The 14,033-nt window shown below is 48.0% G+C and overlaps 1 protein-coding gene across 3 annotated transcripts in view; it reads left to right on the top strand.

Annotated features, from left to right (window-relative positions):
- The first annotated feature begins 4,484 nt into the window (after positions 1–4,484).
- Positions 4,485–14,033, top strand: part of CTCF (CCCTC-binding factor) — a 55,400-nt gene continuing 45,851 nt past the window's right edge. The window contains exon 1 of one of the 3 annotated variants that reach the window (XM_037877914.1): positions 4,485–4,524. The gene's annotated coding sequence lies outside the window, so the exon portion shown is untranslated. Of the gene's footprint in view, positions 4,525–6,346; positions 6,369–14,033 lie in introns of those variants that run through there. The other 2 variants (XM_043526493.1, XM_037877915.2) reach the window with 2 other exon arrangements.

The following is a 14,033-nucleotide window of genomic DNA, read 5'->3' as shown; positions in this document are numbered from 1 at the left end:
CATGGGACTGGTCACAGCTTCAGTTAATCACTGAGTTGAGTTTTGAACTTAAAGCAGAAATTCACCCTCTACATATGAGACGCTGTCCTCCTTAAAATTAAAGCACTTACAAGTACTGAATGAGTTTTACTTTAAAAAATTTTCATCTGTAACTTATAATAGGTCCTTTAAGAAAGGTAGAACCCTGTGCAAAACTTTCTTTTCTCCTAACTGATCTTAACAACATTAGGCTCTTCAGACTTCTCAAATAGTTAAAACTCACTGACATTTTATGCCTGGGCTATATTTGAAAGTTTGTTTTGTTTTAGCATTAATGGTCATTTTTTGCCATTATCCCCCATAACAAAGTCTCTCTTTCAGCAGAGGCTGGAGAATATATTCTACTTCAGAGTAACTCATCCAATTGTTGTTGCCCTTCAACAGCTATTTTTGCATGCTACAATTCTATCAGTTATGAGTCAGTGGGCTCTTGGTCTCACGTGTCAAGAGTAACCATTGGTAGACAACTTGGCCTCAACAATCAATGCTTATTAAAGATTCCATAGTCACATGCTAGCTAGAGCATCAGTGTCTGAAGGGTTCCTCCTGGCACTGGTGTGTTGGCTCCACTATGCAGTGCACTGCTGGGGGAGTTTAGGCCTGAGAAACCCTTAAAGCACAGAGATATTGGGACTCAAGAACTATGTATGCCCTTCATGTAATACCAGTCTCCCTACGTGCTCCATACTGCAAACACACATCTGCTCCAGATCTGCCTACATGTGTACACATTTCTGGACAACCCCATGCCCTCCTCACCCATGAGCATTATCTAGAGTGGGATTTAAAGAAGTGATGTTAGCATGCACACATGTTCTAAGACAGTGGTTCTCAAACTTTCGAACTGGTGAACCCTTTCACAAAGCAATCCTCTGCGTGCGACCCCCACTTATAAATTAAAAACACCTTTTTACATATTTAACACCATTATAAATGCTGGAGGCAAAGCAGGGTTTGGGGTGGAGGCTGACGGCTCACAACACCCCATATAATAGCATTGTGGCCCCCTGAGGCGTCCCGACCCCCAGTGTGAGAATCCCGGTTCTAAGAAGTCTAGCATCAACCAGGCAATGTCTATTTTTACCACATGCTAAACTGGTTGAATTAAAGCCTACGATGCCCAACCACCTTAATTCTGCCCTGCAGTGACACCATAAGGGGAAGAATGAAAAAAATAGTGTCTTTAAAAAATTCCGTTTAATTTGCAGCCACAAACCCTAAAAAGCATTAAAACATGACACCATGCAGGCATGACTGATTTTTTTAAACACTGAACTTTAACTACTGAATTTTCTAGGTTTGTAACACTTCTTTGGTGGATAATTATGCTATCATTGAAGTATTTTTATTAGGGCTGTCGATTAATCACAGTTAATTTTTTTGAGTTAATCAGGTGAGTTAACTGTGATTAAAAAAAATCAATCACGATTAATTGCACGGTTAAATAGAATACCAATTGAAATTTATTAAATATTTTGGATGTTTTTCTACATTTTTCAAATACATTGATTTCTATTACAACACAGAATACAAAGTGTACAGTGCTCACTTTATATAATTTTTATTACAAATATTTGCACTGTAAAAATGATAAAAAGAAATAGTATTTTTCAATTCACCTCATACAAGTTCTGTAGTGCAATCTCTTTATCATGAAAATGTAACTTACAAATGTAGATTTGTTTGTTTGTTACATAACTGCACTCAAAAACAAAACAATGTAAAACTTTAGAGCCTAAAGGCCACTCAGTCCTACTTGTTTAGCCAGTTGCTAAGACAAACAAGTTTGTTTACATTGACGGGAGATACTGCTGCCTGCTTCTTATTTACAAGAACACCTGAAAATGAGAACAGGCATTCGCATGGCATGTTTATAGCCAGCATTGCAAGGTATTTTACGCACCAGATATGCTAAACATTCATATCCCCTTCATGCTTCGGCCACCATTCCAGAGGACATGCTTCCATGCCGATGACGCTCATTAAAAAAATAACGTGTTAATTAAATTTGTGACTGAACTCCTTGGGGGAGAATTGTGTGTCTCCAGTTCTGTTTTACCTGCATTCTACCATATGTTTCATGTTATAGCAGTCTCGGATGATGACCCAGCACACGTTCATTTTAAGAACACCTTCACAGCAGATTCAACAAAATGCAAAGAAGGTACCAATGTGAGATTTCTAAGGATAGATACATCACTCGACCCAAGGTTTAAGAATCTGAAGTGCCTTCCTAAATCTGAGAGGGACGAGGTGTGGAGCATGCTTTCAGAGGTCTTAAAAGAGCAACACTCCAGTGTGGAAACTACAGAACCTGAACCACCAAAAAAGAAAATCAACCTTCTGCTGGTGGCATCTGACTCAGATGATGAAAATGAACATGCGTTGGTCCGCTCTGCTTTGGATCATTATCGAACAGAACCCATCATCAGCATGGACGCATGTCTTCCGGAATGGTGGTTGAAGCATAAAGGGACATATGAATCTTTAGCACATCTGGCACATAAATATCTTGCAATGCTGGCTACAACAGTGCCAAGCGAACACCTGCTGTCACTTTCAGGTGACACTGTAAACAAGATGTGGGCAGAATTATCTCCTGCAAACTGTAACCAAACTTGTTTGTCTGAGCGTTCGGCTGAAGTAGGAGAGAGTGGACTTGTAGGTTCTAAAGCTTTACATTGCATTCAAAAATAAAACAGTTATTTTTTGTACATAATTCTACATTTGTAAGTTCAACTTTCATTATAAAGAGATTGCACTATAGTACTTGTATTAGGTGAATTGAAATATACTATTTTTGTTTTTTACAGTGCAAGTATTTGTAATGAAAAATAAATATAAAGAGAGCACTTGTACACTTCCTATTTTGTGTTGTAATTGAAATCAATATTTAAAAATGTAGAAAACATCCAAAATATTTAAATAAATGGTATTCTATTATTCTAACAGTGTGATTAATTTTTTTAATTGTGCAATTAATCTAGATTAATTTTTTAATCGCTTGACAGCCTTATTGTTTATCCTTAAATTACTGACATTTTTATTCTCGACTTTAACTCCATCTTAAACCAATTTTGTCTGATATTGTGATGTGGGCTCACAGAGGTTCTCATCTCTCAACTGCTTGTTTAGACAGCTAGCAAGAGATTTGGGGCAATGCCCCTGGAAAAGAGAGGAGATGCTGGACACAGAAAGATCTGTGGCAGTTGGGAAAGACACGAGAAACGGGTGGGACTGGAGCAATTGGAGACAGAAGAAAGGTACAGAAAATGTTGTGAGGGGGGAGAGAAACAGACTAAGAACCTCACAACTTCCCAGGAAGGTAAGTGACCCACATTTATCTACTGAAACTTTGTTCAGATCTTGCTAGTTCTGTTGCAGCCCATTCACTATTCAATGTCAAAGCCACGCACATGGTCTGAAAACTTAGAAACAAGCTTGGCTGTAAATTTAAGACCTCTAAAATAGAGCCGATCAAGCACAGGTAACAAGGACATCACGCCTGCCTGCACGCCTCGTCACTGACCTGCCGGACCCTGCCTCACGGGCAGGGACGTTCGAACAGCCCAGACCCGCTCGGCGGGCGGCGGCCTGCGGCACGAACCGCATCCCCTGGGGGAGCGCGGTCCCACCTCAGGTTACAGAGCCCGCGGGCGCTCGCTGGCGAGGGGAATTCTCGCTGCCCGACCGCGCCGGGGCCGGCCCCGGACTCTGCGAGCGCCAGGCAGCCGCACCCGCATCTTTCCGCACCGCCCCTCCTCGCGCAGGGCCGGCGCCCGGGTCCCTTCGCCGGACGGCGCGTTGGACGGCCGCAGCACGCACCGCAGGGGCCCGGCCCGGGGCCTGGCGCAGGCTGGCGGCCCCGCGCCGGAGCCTCCCGCCGAAGCCTGACACCGCAGCGGCTCGCCCCGCCCAGGCGCAGGCCCCGCTCCGGGCCGCCCGGAGCCGCTGCAGGGAGCGGCCGGGCGCCGAGCTCGGGGTCCCGCGCGGAGGGCGCACGGCGGCGCGTCACGTGGGACCCCCGGCGCCCACCTGGATCACGCCACCAGGCTCCGGTGACTCGACCTTCCCTTCCACCGCCCACCCGGCTCTGCCGGAGCGCCCGCATGACGCAGCACGTTACGCCCCTGCGTCGGGCGTGCGAGTCAGTCAGTGACGTTACGGCCACGGCACCGTTTGAAGTTGGCGCGCAGGGCCCCCTCCCATGGTGCCCCGCGCGCCCACTCACCGCTCCCCCTCCTCTCGCTCAGCTCCGGCGGCCGCGGCAGCCGGGCCCGCGCAGGCGCACCGCATTCGGCCGCCGCCATTTTGTGTCCGAAGCGACTGTGGAGCGATTAAACCGCGAGCTGGGGCTGAGCGCGAGCGGCGGCCGCGGCGGGGCGTGCGGGGCGCGGCGGCTCCGCGGGGCCGGGGCAGCGCGGGGCAGCGCGGGGCGGCGGCGGGGCCCGGCGGCGGGCGCGGGCCTGGCGGGGCCAGGCGCAGGTAAGCGGTGGCGGGGGGTTTGCAGTCGCTTTCTCCGGCCTCTAGGTGTCACGATGGGGCTCCGGTTTGGCTGGGGCCCCGCAGCGGCCGCCGCCGGGGAAGCAGGGGGCTTTGTCTCCCTCTATCGTCCCCAGCGCGGCCGGCGCCTGCCTGCGACCGCCGCCATTCCCCACAGCGCGGCGCTGGGCCGGCCGGGCCCGTCGAGCGCCCCGTCCCCGCCTGGCCCGGACTCCATTTTCCTTCCTTTGTTTCCTCCGCGGAGCCGCTGGCGCTAATCACCCCGGGCCCGCGGCCCGCTCCCCTCAGCCCTCCCCTGCCCCGGCCCGCGCTGCCGGAGGGCGGCCGGTTCGCCCCCTCCCCGGGGCCCTTCCCGCCGAACCTGCGTGAGCGCCGCCGCCTTGTCCTGGGGCTCGGCCTGCTGCGGGCTCGCCGCTCCCCGCGTCCGGGCCCGCGAAGCGGCTCCGGCCGAGTCCTGCTTGGCGCGGCGGCGGCTGCGTGCCCCGCTCCTGCCGGCCGCCGCCGTGTGCGCTGCGGCGTGAGAGGCGCGGCGAGGCGCAGAGCGGGACTCGAGCTCCCTCTGCAAGGCAGGCTGAGCAGCGCCATGCAGCACTGGGCGCGGGCCCGGCTGGGGGCGCCCGATCGCGCCTGGCCAGCGCCCCCGCCGGCCCGGCCCGGCCCTGCCCCCGCCGGCCGCGGCGGCCCGCCAGCCTCCTGGAGCAGCCGCCTCGCCTCCATGGGTTGGCGCCGGGCTGTGGCCAGGGAGCCGGCCGCCCCTTTCTCCCTCTGCTTTATAGCAAGCCCTTCCCGCGGCGGCCACTGGCCCCTGCCTAGCGCGGTGCGCTCTACGCTAGCGGGTCGGGGCTGCGTGGACAGGACCAGCCTGGGCTACGGGGCTCACCGAAAGAGCATGATTGCCCCCCTTTTCTGCCATGGCTGTAGCGCAATATTGCCCTCACCCCGCCACGAGCAGACAGGGTTAGGACATGGCAAAACACGCCTGTCTTGCAACGAGCTATCCCGTTAACGAACCTGGGGGCTTTACTCTTTTTCACTCCAGTTCTTGAGCATGACCTCTTCTGCAAGCCCTTCACCAGATGCCTCTCATTAAAATTCCCCCCTTGCAGCCTAGTACTGGTGGGCCCTTTTCCAAAGGAGACTAAGGCTGACACTTACACCACATGACAATTTCACATTTTTTGTAAATTTATTGAATTTACTGTTAATTTTAATACCCCTTAATATTGTGCTTTACCTGCTTCTGTGAGCTGTCCACAATGAAACCTAAATAGTTTATCCAGTGCCAGTGTAGAACTTAGTAATGTGTACCAGTCCGGGAAGTTTTTCCTTGCAGTTCTCTGCATTAAATTGAATCTGTTGGTGGTTAATTACTTACTTGTGTCCTTCTGGAGCAGGTTTAGTGTGTCATTACTTTGACTAGGCTTAATCACTTCAGTTTTCAATTTTGCCATATAGTTATTCATTCCCCCTTGTCAGTTTGACATATTGAAGGTCTAATAGTGATTCTTAGGTATCCTGCTATTGACCTCTTTCACAACTGATAACTCACTGGTGAGAATTCATGTTTTTTTAGCTAGTTTAGTGCATGACAGGGCTTGAGCTCTCATATGGCTACCTAGCTCTATTAATTACAGACTATTTAAAACCCCCGATACTTGTACTTACCAGTTGTCTTATATATACAGCTTACTCCTTCCGACAATTCTGTGGTCCTGCTCCTGCAGTTAAAGGCATATTCAGAGCCACTTGGAAATCAGTTGCACAATGTGAAAGTACAGGAGTTCACCCAGGCATGTCCAGGTCTAGTCTTAGTACTGAAATAAAAGGTATGGGGTACGTTAAGAAAAAATTGTTGTGAAAATTAAAGATGGCAGTTAGAGGAGAATGGGAAAGCAACAAAGCATCTTTAAAGATGAAATATACAAAATAATAGGCCTTGTCCATTTGTGCTGCTTTCTGATGTTTAAAATCAGATATTTTTTTTTTTTGTATTGAACTATAGGTCTTGGTGACTAGAGAACTAGTAAAATTATATTCCAAGAATAAAAATTGAACAGTGAAGGAAAATTACTTTTAAGCCAGATTGTTCAGAATTTCTGTTGACGCTTATTTAACATGAATGTTTGAGAAAACTCAAAGATTAATTTAAAAGGCTTGTATCAAAGGGCCCAAACTCAGCTGAGACCTTTCAGCAGAATCATATGACCAGACTTCAAACTAATATTTCTGAAGTAGTTCTACAGGTTCTCATGCAACTTTTGTTTGAGGGTAGCTCAAGACTAAGTGAGGGGTCTCCTCCAGAACGAGCTGTTCAAAGAAGAAATTGTTTATGGCAGGGGTTCTCAAACTGGGGGTCATGAGGTTATTACATGGGGGGGTTGTGAGCTGTCAGCCTGCACCCCAAACCATGCTTTGCATCCAGCATTTATAATGGTGTTAAATATATAAAACAGTTATACTGTTATAAACAAGTGGGGGGGGGGGGGTTGCACTCAGAGGCTTGCTATGTAAAAGGGGTTACCAGCAGTAAAGTTTGAGAGCCACTGGTTACTTCTGGGGGAATTCTGCACTACTGTGCATATGCAGAATTTATGTCCCCCCATAGAAAAGTGACTTTGACAGGGAAGCCACAAGAGCAGTCATGCAACCCTCCCCAGCATGTGTATCGGGTGCCCAGGGCAGCCAGCAGAGAGGTAAATCACTGTGGGGCAGGAAGCGGGACTGGGGAAGACCTGGCTGGTGGCTCCTACCCTGTGCTGGACTCAGCAGCTAATCCCAGTTGGGCTGGGGAGGATGGGACTTCCTCTTCCCCTGCACAGCATCCAGGGCTGTGTAAGACCCACCCCCAGATTTCTCCCCCAGCTGCAGGAAACTCTGCAAACTGCTGTTACTCACCCCCCCCCCCCCCCCCCCATCACTCAGCTGCAGGGGGAGGGATCCCTGTACAGGGAGCTACTCCCTCATCTGCCCAACCCCTGTGCATCCATACCCCCTCAGACCCTCCCACTGAGCCCCACTCTCCCTGCACTCCGAACCCCCTCCAATGTGCCCCACTCCCCCAACAAGCCACCCACACCCAGATCCCCACCCCACCGAGTCCCAGCCAGCTACACCTGGATCCCTATCACACTGAGTCCCACTCCCCCAGCATCTGGACCCCCCACTGTGCTCCCAGACCCACCTGCTGAGCTCTATCCCCCAGACCTCCCTGCTGAGCCTCAACCACCTTCCCCTGGACCCCTCCCCCCACAGTCCCCATTACCATTGCACCCAGAACTGCCCCCAACAAGCCCCTGTGCATCCAGATTCTCCTCTCCCTCTCCCCCCCCCCCCCACACAGATGGATCACCCACTGAGCTGTCTGCACTCAGATTGCCCCACTCAGAACCCTCTCACCCCACACCTGGATTCCCCCACACTAAGCCCCTTGACACTTGAATCCGGCCTGCCCACACCTGGTGCACTGGGCACAGAGGGGCAAGGCCATGGGGTGTTTCTGGGGCAGGCCCAATCCTTGTGTGGTTTCAGGGTTGGGTATAGCCTCACCACTGAGTCCGTGTCCCAGGGGGAACGACACAGTGATCTCCCACCTCAGTGCCGCCAGTGGCCTGTGCTCCCCAATGCCATGTTGGAGCCTCCACATGTATTTGACAAATAAAATTTGTAGAATTTTAAAGTAGTGTGCAGAACTTTTTATTTTTTTGGTGCAGAGTTTTTATTTTTTGGCTCAGAATTCCCTCAGGAGTAACTGGTTTTTGGCAGTGGTTTTTCAAACTCAGGTCACGACCTAGTAGTGGGTTACAGAATGTAAGGCATTGGGTCGCGGCAGCTCTGGTCAGCACTGCCGACCAGGCTGTTAGAGGTCCCATCGGTGGTGCTGCCCGGCTAAGGCAGGCTAGTCCCTACCTGTTCTGACAACGCGCTGCACCCTGGAAACGGCCAGCAGCAGGTCCGGCTCCTAGGCGTGGGGGCCATAGGGCTCCCTGCGCTGCCCGAGCACCGGCTCCAGCCAATGGGAGGTAGGGGCCGAGGTGGTGCCTGTGTGCAAGAGCTGCTTACGCACCTCTGCCTAGGAGCTGGACCTGCTGCTTGCTGCTTCCAGGGTGCTGTGCAGTCTGTGGTGCCAGGACAGGCAGGAAGCCTGCCTTAACATGCCCCTGCACCGCTGACTGGGAGCTGCCCGAGGTTAGCCCATGCCCCAAACCCTGTCTCAGCCTTGAGCCCCCCCAACCCAGAGCCCCTTCCTGCACTCCAAACCCGTCATCCCCAGCCCCACCCCAGAGCCTGCACCCCCAGCCCAGAGCCCTGACCCCCTCCTGCCCAGCCCAGAGCCCCCTCCCACACCCTGAACCCCTCATTCCCAGCTCCACCCTGCAGCTCTCACCCCTGTGCCCCAGCCCTGAGCCCCTTCCACACCCCAAAATCCTTATCACCAGTTCCATTGGGTCACAGGCACCAACATTCTTCTTCAACTGGGTCACCAGAAAAAAGTTTGAAAACCACTGGTTTATGGTATCAGCAGGCCATGTTCCAGGTGTGATCCTCAACTAATTTATGGTTGTGTAGTTACCAATTACTGCCCTAGTTGCGGTTTCTCTGATACCTCACTGGAGTCCGGTGGCACCTTAAAGACTAACAGATTTATTTGGGTATAAGCTTTTGCCACTGGACTCCTCTTTCTTGTGGATACAGACTAATACGGCTACCCCTCTGATATTTGATATCTCACTGTTCCTCATTGCTGTCATGCCTTGGAGACCACCACTTTTTTGGTATCCATAAAAATTCTCCATAATAATCCTCTGCCTAGAAATTGTTTCTGTGAAATCCCTTATTTAGAGCACCCATCTGAAGACTTCATGTCCTTCACCTATAGTTTTGTATGCAAGTATTGCTGTTCTGTTAACTCTCACTCCACACAGGTTAGGTGTACTTCTCTCCATTCACAAATTCTAGTACTTTTTGCCTTTATACAAGTGAGCATAAAGCACGAACATTTGTTTCAGCCTGCCTCTTTTGCTCTGTTATCTTTTTGTGTTGCTCTTTCTGTCTTTATATGATGCAGTTCTGAGGCTGCCTTTACACTTAAAATTTTAGTGAATTTTCGCACTCTTGGTTGCAGAGGTCCATTTCCTGAAAAAGATTCCCCAGTATTTCAAACTGAAACCCTTTCTCAGCAATATCTTCTCATCCATGCATATCCTGTGAGTAGAAGTGGAAGCATGTCACACTAAGATAACTTAGGCCAAAAATTCTACCACTAAGACCAGTTCACGTGTGTTGGGAACCCAAGTCTATGCCAGCTGCTGGCTGCCACTGGTGTTGTAAACTCCAGAATAAATAATCAGCATGAATAGGTCTAATCAGCATGATGCTAAGAGTTGTGGTGATGGCTTATGGGCATTTTCACTAGGGCTCCCAACATAGCAAGCACTGGTGTTGGCAACAATGGTGAACTGGGAAAAAATCTCCAGTGCAGAGAATGCTTTGCATAAGCTTTCTTAAACATCTGTTTAGCATCTAGAATCTCCTGTAATTTCATAGCTCATTGGTCCTTACATGTACTGCTGCCAGACTTCTCCTTAAATCTCTAAGACTTCCCATTATTAGTTTTTTCCATCCTTGTCAGCTTAGTGCTCTCAGGAGAGCACAGCTATACTCCTGATTATATCAACTCTTGCCTCCACTACAACCTATCCCCAATAGGACTGCCTGTGTGTTTGAAGAATAAACAGTGCCCAGATTTTGTGGTGAGGTGTGCTTTAGGAATGCAGTAATCACTGGTCATCGCTCCTCCCTTCTTACACGCACACTTTAGAAATGCATAATGTTAATGGAGAAGCCACCACTACCGTGTGCACTCATACAAACTAAACTGCTTAGCCTTTGGCTCCCACTTGTGTCCTTTAACTCCTCCTGAGTTCTAATTTGGTGGTTACCTTACTGAACTGACTTGTTTAAACCTCTGTTCATCCACTTGACTCCACTTCATATGAACAGTTCAGTCAGTACTGTTGGAGTAAGTTTTTAACAGAAAGGCTTGCTCCTTTTCACTCTCATTTCTCAGCTTGTAGCCCACAGAGACCCACACAGTTCCAATTTTTCTATAGGCAGTATAGAAAAAAATATTCTAGTTGTATGAGATGGTGCTACAGTTTGGCTCAAGGAGTAAGTTCACTGAAAAATATAAAGCTGTGTTCTAATAGTTCCCTAAAAACAATAATGTTCATCCTTAACTTTTACTGTAACTCAATGTGTAGCTTTTATGTTCAGGAGAAACAGCCTCATGCAACTCACTCACTCTTTCTGTCTCTATTCTCTCCTCTCCCCCCCCCCCCCCAAAGAAAAAGAAAACCACATCTCTTCACATAACCCATACTCAACCTACAGAAAGATTGAGAGATAATTCAGATATTTAAGACAAAAATAGAGCATTTGTTCTTCACTGTGTGACCCAAATTAGTTTAGACGGACACTTTAGTATCTCTTATGAATGAGTGGCTAAAAAAGCCAACTGCTGGGTCTTTATCCCAGTTTAGGATTTTTTAATCAGTTTACTTCTACCCTGCTGGTAGGTGAACATGGAACAACATCATGTAGATGTAGAATTAAGCTTATACCCTCACGCTATAATAATGTGACTCCAGTAAGTCTGCGTATTCCTTTATAATGTGGTTACCTGATGCTGATTGGTAAGAATACAGAAGTTGTACAATGTCTGTTCTGAAGCCCAACAAACAATAAGTATACTCATCTTGTGAGTTTGTTTTAGATTTGTGGGAGATGGAGTATTGTCTGTTCACATGTTCATGTTATATTAGAGTAAAAAATGTGGTTGCATTTCTCTTATGTAATATTGAATTTCAATGAAAGTTAGTCTTTGCTGTCACTGTCAAACATTCACGATATCACACTGTGCTGCATACTGCTACTAGTTCAGGGATCTCAAACTCAAATTAAAACGAGGGCCACATGAGGACTAGTACATCACTGCTACCGCCCGCCCTCCTCCCCCCCACTGCCCCCGGCCTGCCCCCACTCCACCCCTTCCATGAGGCCCTACCCCTTCCCCACCTCTTCCCACCCCCATTCCAACTCCTCCTCCTCCCCTGAGCGCATGGCTCCCCACTCCTCACCCCGGAAAGTGCTAAGTACCTGGAGGTAGGCGGAGGAGCAGGGACACGGTGGGTGAGGCAAGCTTGGTGGCTACAGGAAATAACTCGGGGGTGCGGGGAGCTTGGTGGGCCGCATCAAATAACTCTGCGGGCCACGTGTTGGAGACCCCTGTACTAGTTTAACAAGACATGAGTTCAGTTCATGTTTGAACTGCATAATGACCCATTTTTTCAGTATGCTGTGACTGCTATTCATTTTAATGCAGTTATGGAACTAGTTAATAGTGGCTGTACTAAACTGTATTGCAGTGCATTTTCCTTTAAGGGCTACAGTGTCTTAACTCAGATAAGGAGAATGTTAAATAGGTCATTCTGCATTTGGCAGTCATTGACTCATACTAACATTTTAAAATGAAGCTATCTCATTTTATTTGGAGTAAACAAGTGATTTTTCATTGTCAAGCTCTCCAAACTTGTTAGTTCCCTGAAAAGGCCAATCTGAGAGTTATGCCTAACTGGGTCCTTCCTGTGTTTTACATATTATGTTTCCCAATATCTGTATCTCTGTTTACAGGAGCTTAAAGCTTCATCAACTTGACTCAATTTTACATTAAGTTCCAGTCTAACACGAGGTTGCAAAGTCACTTTTGTAGGATGTTCATAGGGTCAAACAAATCTGGAGTTCTTGTACCCAAAACCTACCTTGTTTGTTGCCTGCTATAAGTTGGTCTTACTGTGTAGGCTTCTGAATCATCATTTGTTAACCATGACATGCTTCTGACAAATCTCACTGTAGTAAAATAGACAGACAGAAGCTGGAGGAGGAAGAAGTAGCAGCAGCTGGCTCCACTTATATAACAAATCTTGTTGGCCCTAAATGGGGCGGAGTAGTAAAAGATTTTAATCCACCTGTGGGCAGTTTGGGCCATTCATGATTCTTATTTCCCTTCCTTCTCTCTCTTTCTCCCCCCGCCCCCCCCACCCCAAAAAATCCCTTAGCAGAGGATCTCTTGTAGAAAGGATTTTCTCATTACAAACATTTTGATTAGTTTCCCAAAGTTAGATTACCACCAGTACAGCACCACAGGTGGTAATGATGATAGGAGTATAAGTATAGCCTGGCTATCAAATGCTGTGTTGTTTAATCTTGCCCAACCAGGTCTGTCTATTACAGGGGTTAAAACATCAGCAGCTTGTTTATATTTAGGGCCCTGCCAAATTCAGGGTCCATTTTGGTCAGTTTCACAGTCATGGGATTTTAAAATTAATAAATTTCATGATTTCAGCTATTTAAATCTAAAATTTCACAGTGTTGTAATTGTAAGGGTCCTGACCCAATAAGGAATTTGCGGGGGGGGAGGGGTTGCAGTACTGCTACCCTTATTTTTGTGCTGTTGCTGGTGACGGTGCTACCTTCAGAGCTGGGCAGCTGGAGAGCGGCGGCTGGCCGGGATCCCATCTCTGAAGGCAGAGCTGGGCCCTCAGTCAGCAGCCCGCCACTCTGGCTGCCCAGCTCTGAAGGCAGTGCATAAGTAAGGGTGGCAATACCTAAAATGACCTTGCAACCACCCTGCAAATCCCTTTTGGGTCAGGACCTCGAGTTTGAGAAACGCTGATCTGCCCCGTGAATTCTGTATAGTATAGGATAAAAGCACACAAAAGACCAGATTTCACAGGAGGAGATTAGATTTCACAGTCCATGACACATTTTTCATGGCCATGAATTTGGTAGGGCTCTATTTGTATTTCTGCTCCTTTTACCTTTGCTACCATTGCTAGTAGTGTAATAGAGGAAAATCTTAAGTGAAAGCAAGGCCTCTGAGGTTAGAACCATAGGAGCTTTTGCCTTGAAACTGGCCAGAAACAGGATTGGGCTCTTTGCACTGGGAATGTTCTGTGGGTGTTGGTGTGTCTGGAGATTCCCTTTTATACTTGAGAACACAAGTTATATGTACTAGATATAAAGATTCTTTATGATGCAATATTGTGATTTTTAAACTTCTAATAATAATAGGTTTATTTGTTGGGGAGAATGGTTACTTTCTACATAGACTGATCTTAGTCTTTGGACTACCTGTTTTACCTTCATGTCACAAACAATATGTTACATAATTGTCAAAGATTACGTGGATTCTACCATAATAGGATCTTGGCTGCGCTCTGGGACCTCCAAACTGCTGTTTGTAAAAATGATCTGTCACAAAACTCATATAATGAATGGAGAGCTCTTAGCAATTCTCTCTGCTTATAACCAGCTTTTCACTTAGAGACCTGACTTGGGTAAATGAATGAAACTAAGAGTTTCTTTGCCGTAGAGCCTTATAAATATTGGTCCACTTTCTAAAATGACTACATGGTTTGCCACAATTGGGGTGA

The sequence above is a fragment of the Chelonia mydas genome, chromosome 12 (genome assembly GCF_015237465.2).
Source record: "Chelonia mydas isolate rCheMyd1 chromosome 12, rCheMyd1.pri.v2, whole genome shotgun sequence".
NCBI lineage: Eukaryota > Metazoa > Chordata > Testudines > Cheloniidae > Chelonia > Chelonia mydas.
This window is presented reverse-complemented; position numbering and strand designations above follow the sequence as displayed.